Source organism: Entelurus aequoreus, linkage group LG21 (assembly GCF_033978785.1).
Source record: "Entelurus aequoreus isolate RoL-2023_Sb linkage group LG21, RoL_Eaeq_v1.1, whole genome shotgun sequence".
Taxonomy (NCBI): Eukaryota; Metazoa; Chordata; class Actinopteri; order Syngnathiformes; family Syngnathidae; genus Entelurus; species Entelurus aequoreus.
The window spans coordinates 43,088,195-43,100,836 of NC_084751.1; positions in this window are offsets into that span (position 1 = coordinate 43,088,195).

Here is a 12,642-nt window from a genome sequence, read left to right on the forward strand (position 1 = left end):
GGCTTTGTAATGTACATTAAAGTAATTACATTACCCGTTACTAGTCAAATTGACAGCGTTATTATGAACACTCCCTGGGACAACACACTTCTGGAAAGAAACTTAGTTGTGGTAACTTTTCGAGGTCAGTTGCTTTCTCAGTCCTGGTAAGGCTTCCTCTTTCTTTCAATTGTTGTTGACATTTGGGACTTGTGACGTTTGCTTCCTGCTCCTTGTCAACATCCACTATTCTGTGCTTGGTTAGCCAGCAGCTGTTTGTCAATCTGGAACTAGATGTCTTTGCTCTCATCTCTTCAAATACTTTCCGAGGTGCGTCCCATCGGGACAAGGAGAAGCCAACCCAGATGTTTCTGTTGTCAGACCCTGCCACTCAGTGTCTCACCAGATGGGCTATAACAGTTTGCTAAGTCCACGTATTTTTTAAACTGTTGTGCCCACTCGGGTTGTGCCATGTAGATCAGTGGTCCCCAACCTTTTTGTAGCTGGGGACCGGTCAACGCTTGAAAATTTGTCCCACGGACCGGGGGGGATTTTTTTTTTTTTTTTTTTTTTTTTTCCCCCATAAAGAAATACAATTATGTGTGCTTACGGACTGTATCCCTGCAGACTGTATTGATATATATTGATATATAATGTATATATTGTGTTTTTTATGTTGACTTAATTAAAAAAAAATAAAAATAATAAAAAAAAAATTAAATTAAATTTCTTGCACGGCCAATCGGTCCGTGTGCTTACGGACTGTATCCCTGCAGACTGTATTGATATATATTGATATATAATGTATATATTGTGTTTTTTATGTTGACTTAATTAAACAAAATAAAAATAAATTTAAAAAAATTAAAAAAAATTTAAAAAAAATTAAATTAAATTTCTTGCGCGGCCCGGTACCAATCGGTGGTTGGGGACAACTGATGTAGATGATATACAATCATAAATTATATACATTTAGTTGACGATAGAGCTTTTTATACAATTGTCAAATCGTGATAAAGCATGTTGATACACGGTCTATTTGTGTCCGATAAATTGGACAGCGACAAGTTAACGTCCCTCCTCGCATGGCGGATTCAATATGTATCGGAATATACAAACCCCAAAACGCAGTGAAGTTGGCACGTTGTGTAAATGGTAAATAAAAACAGAATGCAATGATTTGCAAATCATTTTCAACCTATATTCAATTGAATAGACTGCAAAGACAAGATGCTTAACGTTTGAACTGGAAAACGTTGTTATTTTTTGCAAATATTAGCTCATTCGCAATTTGATGCCTGCAACATGTTTCAAAAAAGCTGGCACAAGTGGCAAAAAAAGACTGAGAAAGTTGAGAAATGCTGATTAAACACTTATTTGGAACATCCCATAGGTGAACAGGCTCATTGGGAACAGGTGGGTGCCATGATTGGGTATAAAAGCAGCTTCCATGAATCGCTCAGGTATTCACAAACAAGGATGGGGCGAGGGTCACCACTTTGTCAACAAATGCGTGAGCAAATTGTCGAACAGTTTAAGAACAACGTTTCTTAACGAGCTATTGCAAGGAATTTAGGGATTTCACCATCATCAAAATGTTCAGAGAATCTGGAGAAATCACTGCACGTAAGTGAGGATATTATGGACTTTCGATCCCTCAGGTGGTACTACATCAAAAAGCGACATCAGTGTGTAAAGCAGGGGTGTCCAAACTTTTTCCACTGAGGGCCGCACACGGAAAAAATAAAGCATGTGGGGGCCATTTTGATATTTTTTATTTTCAAACCATAACAAAATATATGGATTTTTCATTTATTTTACCCTTAGGGGTCCCGGGGACCATAAAGGGTCTCAGTCATTAAAATGTTAAAAATAAGTCAGATTATAATTTTTTAAAAATTATTTAACGCTTAGAGTAAATCTCAATATCAACTTCAAGTTGATATAAAGTAATACAAATTTAAAAAAATGTTTTATGGCTTTTCTGTCAAAAACAACTTCGTTTTTTTTATAGTAAAACTGAAATATGCAGTATTTAGTAATTAGAGCCCTAAAAGATCAATAATGCAGGACACCATTGATTTTAATTCTTTAATATTTTTAAGTAATCACAGTGAAAATATAAATAAAAAATCACTAAATATATTTGGGATCCAAAAGGTGCCCCACTCATAAAGTGATACATTTTTATTAGGTTTTTCTTTTACTTTCAACACTTAAGTTACGAGATCAACTTCAGTTATATCTGTCCATTTTATGCTGGAACTATTATTTTGTTTGTTTTATGCGCTTTTGTCAAAGAAAACTTTGATGTTTTTATAAGGCTACTACACAATATATGCAATATTTACCACATTAAACATTTTAAAGTGAAATATTTGAAGTAATTGGAGCCCTGAAAATAATTAATTAGAACATAGATTTTTTGTCTTTTTTTTTTTTTTTTTTTTTTGAGCAATGGCAAAAAAAGAAAAATAAAGAAAGACAAAAGAAAAAAAAAACAGCCTGCATGGCAGCTTTTGTGTCAACATTGCAACTTTTTCTCGTTAGATTTCACCTCATTCCACTTTTTTTAATTTTAATTTTAATTTTTACAAAAGTATTTCCAGAATGTGTGGCGGGCCGGTAAACAATTAGCTGCGGGCCGCAAATGGCCCCCGGGCCGCACTTTGGACTTCGGTGTAAAGGATATCACCACATGGCCTCAGGAACACTTCAGAAAACCACCGTCAGTAACTACGGTTTGTCGCTAAATCTGTAAGTGCAAGTTAAAACTCTACTATGCAAAGCCAACGCCATTTATCAACAACACCCAGAAACGCCACTGGCTTTGGATTGATGCAAAGTGGAAAAGTGTTCTGTGGTCTGACGAGTCCACATTTCAAATTGTTTTTGTAAACTGTGGACGTTGTGTCTCTCTGAATTACAGAGGAAAAGAACCATCCGGATTGTTATAGGCGCAAAGTTAAAAAACCAGCATGTGTGATGGTATGGAGGTGTATTAATGCCCTAGGCATGGGTAACTTACACATCTGTGAAGGCACCATTAATGCTGAAAGGTACATACAGGTTTTGGAGCAATCCAAGCAACGTTATCATGGACGCCCCTGCTTATTTCAGCAAGACAATGCCAAGCCACGTGTTACAACAGCGAGACTTCATAGTAAAAGAGTGCGGGTACTAGACTGGCCTGCCTGTAATCCAGACCTGTCTCAAATTGAAAATGTGTGGCGCATTATGAAGCCTAAAATATGCGTAAAAATGTTGAACAACTTAAGCTGTACATCAAGCAAGAATGGGAAATAATTCCACCTGAAAAGCTTAAAAAATGTGTGTCCTCAGTTCCCAAAAGTTTACTGAGTGTTGTTAAAAGGAAAGGCCATGTAACACAATGTGTTGCTGCCAATAAATTCTAAGTCAATGAATATTTGCAATATCAGTTGGAACATTAAATATCTTGTCTTTGCAGTCTATTCAATTGAATATAAGTTGAAAAGGATTTGCAAATCATTGTATTCTGTTTTTATTTACAAATTACACAACATGCCAACTTCACTGGTCGATGTGAGGCCATATCGCCAATCCCTAAATACAATCTGAAAAATGTTTTAGGAGGCTGTCAAGTACATACTAAACACCTTGACACAACCCACTCACAAGGAACTGCAACTCAACTTTTGTTTTCCCGTGTCCTTTGTGTTTGTCCTTGCTACAGAGGTATCAATTATTGCTAGAACATACTTTAAAAGTCAAGACGTGCTAGTTTTAACCTGAACTTTTAAGTGAACCCCCCGCTACCTCTAAAGGGACAAGCGTTAGAAAATGGATTGATATATGGATACTGTTCCTGTGAGGTTCAAGGTAAGTACCACCATGTTTTTCTATCAAAGTGTCATTATCCGTTTAAATGCCTCATTCAGCCTTTGGCAACTAAAGCTGTTTCTCGCTAAGAATACAGAGAAAAAAGGTTTGATTCAGCATTCAAAATAAGGGTTGTGGTTGATCATGTTAAATATTTAAACAGTTTAGGGCGACATATGTCAAAGTTTTGAATGTTCATCCTTTGGGCTCAACATTTTCCTTTTGCACTTTCAGATTTGTTTGAAAGTTGCTGACAGACTCGAGACCGTTTCTCAAATATACCTGACATCTTCCTGTGGATTCATTCTTAATGAATCCGAAGCTTTCAGACCCATTTTGCTTCACCTGCCAGTGCATTCATGAAGACTCTGCAACTTTTGTTCTTCACACTGCAAAAACTGAAATCTAGGTAAGATGAAATATCTCAAATAAGGGTGATATCTGCTTAATTTCTGTCTGACAAGATAATTCTTCTCACTAAGCAGATTTTATGTTAGAGTGTTTTACTTGTTTTAAGGGTTTTGGTCCTAAATTATCTCAGTAGGATACCTATATTGAGTAAAACATGCTTGAAACTACAATATCAACTGTTGCAAAGCTGTGTCATTAATTCCAAAGGCTTAGTTGGCCACATGCGTGGACAGCACCTTTTAGCTCTTATTTCCAAAATTGTGTACACTACTGAATTGGGGTCTTATGGCCTCTTATGTGGACACTTATACTGCCATCTGGTGGTGTCAGAAGAGTACACTACCGTTCAAAAGTTTGGGGTCACCCAAAAAATTTTGTGGAATAGCCTTAATTTCTAAGAACAAGAATAGACTGTCGAGTTTCAGATGAAAGTTCTCTTTTTCTGGCCATTTTGAGCGTTTAATTGACCCCCACAAATGTGATGCTCCAGAAACTCAATCTGCTCAGAGGAAGGTCAGTTTTGTAGCTTCTGTAACGAGCTCAACTGTTTTCAGATGTGTGAACATGATTGCACAAGGGTTTTCTAATCATCAATTAGCCTTCTGAGCCAATGAGCAAACACATTGTACCATTAGAACACTGGAGTGATAGTTGCTGGAAATGGGCCTCTATACACCTATGTAGATATTGCACCAAAAACCAGACATTTGCAGCTAGAATAGTCATTTACCACATTAGCAATGTATAGAGTGTATTTCTTTAAAGTTAAGACTCGTTTAAAGTTATCTTCATTGAAAAGTACAGTGCTTTTCCTTCAAAAATAAGGACATTTCAATGTGACCCTAAACTTTTGAACGGTAGTGTATAACATGCAATGGAATTTGGAAAAAAAAAGTGTAAAAATAAGAATGAGCATGTCACTAAACATGAAGTACACATTTGTGTACTTATGGACTAAGTACATCATATAAAAAGATGATTCTTAGTTTTTATTCTAATTAGGGTCCAATAAGCCCAAATAGCAAAGAGAAATATGATTAACACTCACAAGTATAAAACTGCTTTTTTAAAGTAATAATTTCTTACTTAAAGCATGAAAAAAAATCATTATGTCAAGATATTGGCACTAGCATTTACCTAATTTAAGTATGTTTTTCAACATATTAAGCAAAAAGGTCTCTTTTTTTTCTACCAAGAAAAGTGCACTTGTTATTAGTGAGAATATACTTATTTTAAGGTATTTTGGGGTTAATTGAGGTTAGCTAATTTTACTTGTTTTGGAAAGTATTGACAAGCCGAATTTTCTTGTTCTATTGGCAGATAATTTACTGTTATTTTTTTCTTGTTTTTGAACACTGACTTTTTGCAGCGCATGCACTGCTCCTAATGATGAACCTATTTGACCGCACACTTAAAGAAGTATACGCTCGACAGTTACTATAAGCACTGTGATTTTAACGACTCTGTAGTTTAGAAGCATTCAAATGATCTCGCCACCGTGACTATAAATAGTATACATTGTCTATAAAACTGTTACAATGTTATGCAGAGGTATAGTTATACGTTTATTAACATTAAAATAAATAACACAACTGGCCTTTCCTCGTCTCCCACCGTGGTTACAGTGAAGCCAAGTACTGTACGCTTCATCATATTCTGGTACAGCAAAATAATCATGTTCCCCTAGGTCTGGGGTCGGCAACCCGAAATGTTGATAGAGCCATATTGGACCAAAAATACAAAATACAGATCAGTCTGGAGCCGCAAAAAATGAAAAGCCATATAAGTGTTATAATCATGTAAGTGTCTATATTAGCTGTAATAGACTACTATCAAAATGACTATGTGTCGCAGGCTGAAGCAAATCTTTGTTGACAGAAATGTTGAAATGTAATATTTATTCTACACATTTTTACAACATTGAAAACCATTTGTAAATCAGAGGCTACTCAGAAGGTGAGATAACTCCTGGAAATTACTGGCTTTTAATGGCCAAAGGTATAGATGTGTGTGCCCAAGTGAAAGGAAACGGCAGGCTGTCTTCTTCTAATGGATTTATTACAATATTTGCAAGCTAGGTAATGTTTGCTGTGGTCTGGAACAACATGGCACACAAACAACTATCTGAAATGCAGCCGATATTACACACAGATCATGTGTCATGAGACATGAAAAACTAAATTATATACAAAGAGGATCAAAGTAAAGGATATTAAATGAGCTCAAAATAACCTACAAATGAGGTGTAATGATGCAATATTTACATACAGCTAGCCTAAACAGCATGTTAGCATTGATTAGCTTGCAGTCATGCACTGACCAAATATGCCTGATTAGCACTCCAACAAGTCAATAACATCAACAAAGTTCTCGCACAGCATAACACATTTGGTGGACAAAATGAGGCAAAGACGGAGAGGAAGATTTTACATGTAAACAAAGTGTTGCGTCACAGTCCACACTATGGTGAGTTCAAGAACCGCCAAAATTTGTAGGACAAAACGATGTTCACCAAATAGTCTCATCAGTGAAGCATACACACAAACATATTAAACAGTGGTAGTTCTAACAATTGGGAAGGTTTGTGTCATGTTTTTCCAAGGTTTCTCATTGTCATCCCACTGGGTTGAGTTTTTCCTTGCCCTGATGTGGGATCTGAACCGAGGATGTCGTTGTGGCTTGTGCAGCCCTTTGAGACACTTGTGATTTAGGGCTACATAAATAAACATTGATTGATTGATTAATGGTGAGTTTTTTCATGTATTCATTTTTCACGCACTTATTTGCTAAATTTATCTGCCAAGCGTGGAAGGCCGATACGTGAAAATAATGCCTACATTAAACCGGTCCCTGGTGCAAAAAAGGTTGGGGACCCCTGATGTAGACCTGCTGCTTAGACCCAGGTCCGACACACGCAGGATCCACTGCAGTTTGCAAAGGTGGGTGTGGACAATACTACCCTCTTTCTACTACACGGGGATTAGGGGGGAAAAGGCAGCGGCGTGATGAGAATCATGCTTTTCCATTTCTCAAGCGCCCTTAATACCATCCATCCCCTCCTACTGAGAGACAAGCTGACCGAGATAAGGGCGGGCTCGCACCTTATTTCTAATGAAAAATCCTCAAATGTTTTATGACCATATCACACCAACTCTCAAATCCCTTCACTGGCTTCCTGTTCCACTCAGGATTGAATACAAAGTCTCCCTACTAACCCACCAGTGCCTCCATGGAAATGCCCCCCTCTACCTCAAAGAACTACTCACCCCCAAATCCTCCACCCGACACCTCCGCCCCGGACAGGCTAACCTCCTCCAACCTCCGAGGACAAAGCTACGAACAATGGGAGACCGGGCTTTCTGCTCCGCCGCTCCCAGTCTGTGGAACGCGCTCCCTGACCACCTGAGGGCACCACATACTGTGGATGCTTTTAAAAAAGGTTTATAAACCCTTCTTTTTAAAAAAGCATTTTTTTAATATATATATGCATACTAGCTCTAGCGATTAGGCTGTTCTATTTTTATTTTTTTATTTTTTATTATCTCTACCAACCGAGCGGTATAGCTCGGTTGGTAGAGCGGCCGTGCCAGCAACTTAAGGGTTGCAGGTTCGATCCCCACATCCGCCACCCTAGTTACTGCCGTTGTGTCCTTGGGCAAGACACTTTACCCACCTGCTCCCAGTGCCACCCACACTGGTTTAAATGTAACTTAGATATTGGGTTTCACTATTTAAAGCGCTTTGAGTCACTAGAGAAAAGCGCTATATAAATATAATTCACTTCACTTCACTTCACTTGTATTTTTTTTTTTTTTAATACACTGTAGCACTTTGAGGTTGTTTACTCAATTTAAAGTGCTTTTTATAAATAAAATCTATTGTTATTATTATTATTATTAGTCGCTAGACTTACCGTATTTTTCGGGCTATAAGGCGCACTTAAAATCCTTTTTTTCTCAAAAATGGACAGTGCGCATTATAACCCAACCCGCCTAATGTATGGCGTAATTCTGGTTGTGCTTACCGACCTCAAAGCTATTCTATTTGGTACATGGTGTAATGATACGTGTGACCAGTAGATGGCAGTCGCACATAAGAGATACGCCAGTAAACAACACCGCAACTTTAAATGTTCCATTGAGAATATAGAACATTAGACACAGCGTTTTAAAAATCTGTCAAAATGTTTTTAGTATGACTTTGGTAAGCTATGAAGCCGCACCACTTGATGGATTGTCGGCGCATTAAATATACAAGTATTACTATGGTGTATGTATAAAGACTGCAAAATGGCACCTATTAGCAGACATTATCTGCCGTTTTGTTTCGCAATATTATGCTGTGGGGAGGCGTGGCCTGCGGACCTGCAGAGAAGCGGGGTGTGTCAGGACCAGCTTCGAGATCAGCGGCAGGTGCGTAGATGACACAGCTGAGAGTGTTTGTCTGATCACCTGTCGCTCTGTTAAAGGCAGCAGTCGGGAAGGAGAGGGGAGTTGTTGTCGATGGGGGTTGGCGGAGCACGAGGGGAGCGACAGCAAGACAGACGACTCTGACGGAAAACCATTCATGTGCTCGATCGAGGAAAAAGACAATTGCTGAAGAGCACACAAAGACTTTGCACGATTTAACACGTTTATTGTAAAATAAACATTATTGTTAACGCTGAAAAGGAGTGGTGATGTCGGCGTACTTGCCAACCTTGAGACCTCCAATATCAGGAGGTGGGGGGAGGGGCCTTGGTCGGGGTGGGGGGTGTTTGGGGGCGGGGGGTGTGGTTGGGGGCGTGGTTATTTACTGCTAGAATTCACCAACTCGAGTATTTCATATATATTTCATATATATTTCATATATATATATATATATATATATATATATATATATATATATATATTAAATATATATATATATATATTAAATATATATATATATATATATATATATATATATATATATATATATATATATATATATATATATACACTACCGTTCAAAAGTTTGGGGTCACCCAAACAATTTTGTGGAAGAGCCTTCATTTTTAAGAACAAGAATAGACTGTCGAGTTTCAGATGAAAGTTCTCTTTTTCTGGCCATTTTGAGCGTTTAATTGACCCCACAAATGTGATGCTCCAGAAACTCAATCTGCTCAAAGGAAGGTCAGTTTTGTAGCTTCTGTAACGAGCTAAACTGTTTTCAGATGTGTGAACATGATTGCACAAGGGTTTTCTAATCATCAATTAGCCTTCTGAGCCAATGAGCAAACACATTGTACCATTAGAACACTGGAGTGATAGTTGCTGGAAATGGGCCTCTATACACCTATGTAGATATTGCACCAAAAACCAGACATTTGCAGCTAGAATAGTCATTTACCACATTAGCAATGTATAGAGTGTATTTCTTTAAAGTTAAGACTAGTTTAAAGTTATCTTCATTGAAAAGTACAGTGCTTTTCCTTCAAAAATAAGGACATTTCAATGTGACCCCAAACTTTTGAACGGTAGTGTATATATATATATATATATATATATATATATATATATATATATATATATATATATATATATATATATATATATATATATATATGTATGAAATACTTGACTTTCAGTGAATTCTAGCTATATATATATTTTTTTTTTAATTTATTTTATTTACATAGAAAAAAAAAAAAAAAACTTGAATTTCAGTGTTCCAGTGGCTATCCATTAGATGGCAGTATTGTCCTGTTTAACTTCTCCGTTCATGATGAGTATATCATTTCGGCCGCCATGTCTGTAATTTCCTCGTTCTTCTGCTTCGTCTCCTTGTTGTGTGCGCAGTCGTGCACTCTATAAAAAGCCCTAGATGTTATGACGTCTTTGGGCAGGCAAGCTGTTTATTTTGTGGGAAAGCGGACGTGAGAACAGGCTGTCCCCACTCAGTCTCAGGTCCGCATTGAGCTGGAGGGGGCGCGGCCTCCAGCTCCGGCTGAATACCGGGAGTTTGTCGGGAGAAAATCTCTGCCGGGAGGTTGTCGGGAGAGGCGCTGAATATCGGGATTCTCCCGCTAAAAACGGGAGGGTTGGCAAGTATGGATGTCGGTGACTGGTGGTCCAAAGAACCCAGAGGAGCAAGACCTCCACATATGTAAAAGCAACTTTTCTTACCTTCTGGTACCTGCTGATCTAAACTTGGGATCTGCATAAGTACTGAAAATGTGTCCGGCATTGTAGTCCGTGGCTACGCCGTAATCGATAAGCTTCTTCTTTTTCTCTATCTTCTTCTTATGAGGCATTCATCTTCCGCTGTTGCCATTTTGTAATATAAAGTGGCATAAAGTTCCTACTTACTGTATATCTGTCAGTAAACTAGCAATCAAAGCGCTAAAAACTGTAGTGGGTTTACATAAATCACCCACGGAACTTTAGTTATTAGAGGGTTCTCAGAAAGCTACTTGAAAATGGTCCGTAAAACATCATCTATGCAACACTTTCCCCAAAGAACCACCATCACATGTTAAGAAAAAAAAAAATTTAGAAAAAAAATCATAACATGACCCTTTTAATGCGCCTTTTAATACGGTGCGCCCTATGGTCCGAAAAATACGGTACCACTTTTACAACAATAAAACATTTCTTTAAACACACCCCAAGCTGCTATCTAAGATTTACAATCACATTTCTACAAAACCCACTTCCACTCTCCTACCCACTGTAAAATAAAAATCATGGCTCGTAAGGCTGCTTCCTTTTGTTTTGCCTGTCAGTTTGACTCTATAAATCTCCCGACAACAAATATACAACTAACAAAGCACTCAGAGAGTGCGGACCATACCTACCAATAGTAAACAAGTCATGAATCCAGATATTAATCCAGATAAATCTTAACAATGAATCAGTTGTTTCTTATCCCATTTCTGACATTTGCTGAAAGTTTCATGAGAATCTGCCTCTAACTTTTTGAGTTGTTTTGCTAAATGGCAACAGTTACATAACATGGCAAAGACAACCTGTTTCTTAGATTTAGTTTATTGGGGTATATTCGGGACAAAACCAACATTTCCGGAGTATAGAGCCCATTAAGGATGGTAGATTTCCGTTTTGTCCAGCGGGGTTTTCCTTTTTCGATGGCCTGGTTGATCTTCTGTAGCTTTGGAGCTGTGGCGTGTGCATTTCGTCATTTTTTTCCCCCTCCTTGACGAGGGTGAGTCCATAATGTGCTAAATGGCTGACTGAATCGTTGTATGAGAGTGTTTGATTTAGATAGACAGATAGATAGATAGATAGATAGATAGATAGATAGATAGATAGATAGATAGATAGATAGATAGATAGATAGATAGATAGATAGATAGATAGATAGATAGATAGGTCTTTATTATCATTGCACAAGTGCAACGAAACTTTGTTTCCAGCACAAACCCGTTCAAGATGAGACAAACAAACAGTGTACAGGGTTACAGAACAGGAACGCTGATGGGTCGCCAAAAGGCGGCCCGTAAAAAAATAGGAAAAAGGTCAAACGCTGGGGAAAAAGATGAGTAAAAAAATACAATCTAGACTGGGCGCCTAAGGGGGCCTAGTCTGGAGTGGGAAAAAAACCTCCATGCCATGCACACGTAAACATGTTACATTTAATCACGACAACTCGCAACAGAGGTACGGGGAGTTGGGGGCCCTGGAAGGCGACCGCTGCTATGAAGCGCTGCCATCCGACCATCACCCCGAGGGGAAAACAAGCAGCGGTGAAGGTGTGGGGTGGGGGAGGGGAGGCGGGGGGTGCGTGTGTGCCCAATTGTCTTGGGTGTGATGATGTAATGTTTTTTTTTGGACTGAGGCCGATCTGCAAAAGTTCGACTCCAGGTGTCGTTGAGGAGGGAGGGAGGTCAAAAGCGTCCATCGTTGAAGTGTCCTCGGGGGTGTTTTTTTCAGAACAGCCTGGTCCTGTTTCCACAGCGTCAAGGCCATTCGAGGGAGTCAAATCGTAGATTAGGATGTTTGTTTTCCGCGAGCAGACAAAACAATGACTTGTCCGTTCTATTCGTCCATGCTGGGTGCTCTCAAATTCAATTCAATTTTCCTTTTCAGCAAGGTGATCAAATGATGTGTTTCATTTGTTGACCGTGATACGTTTGGCATTTTCATTTGTTCGATGTGACAAGGCTAACTTTATCGGCGGAATGTGAAGCATGTAAACCCAGAACGATCCATAAATTAGCTGCAGCATTCAAAGCGTGGGGAAAAAAAGTAATGGCTTATAGTCCGAAAATTACAGTAAGTTCTATGTTTATTCATAAGGAACTTTGAGGTGATGCATGCTTACATATGTGTATGGGACGTAAACAAGGGAAGTGTGGAATGCTGGGGCAAAGATGTGCATCAGTGATTGTATGGTATAGGATTACCGTATTTT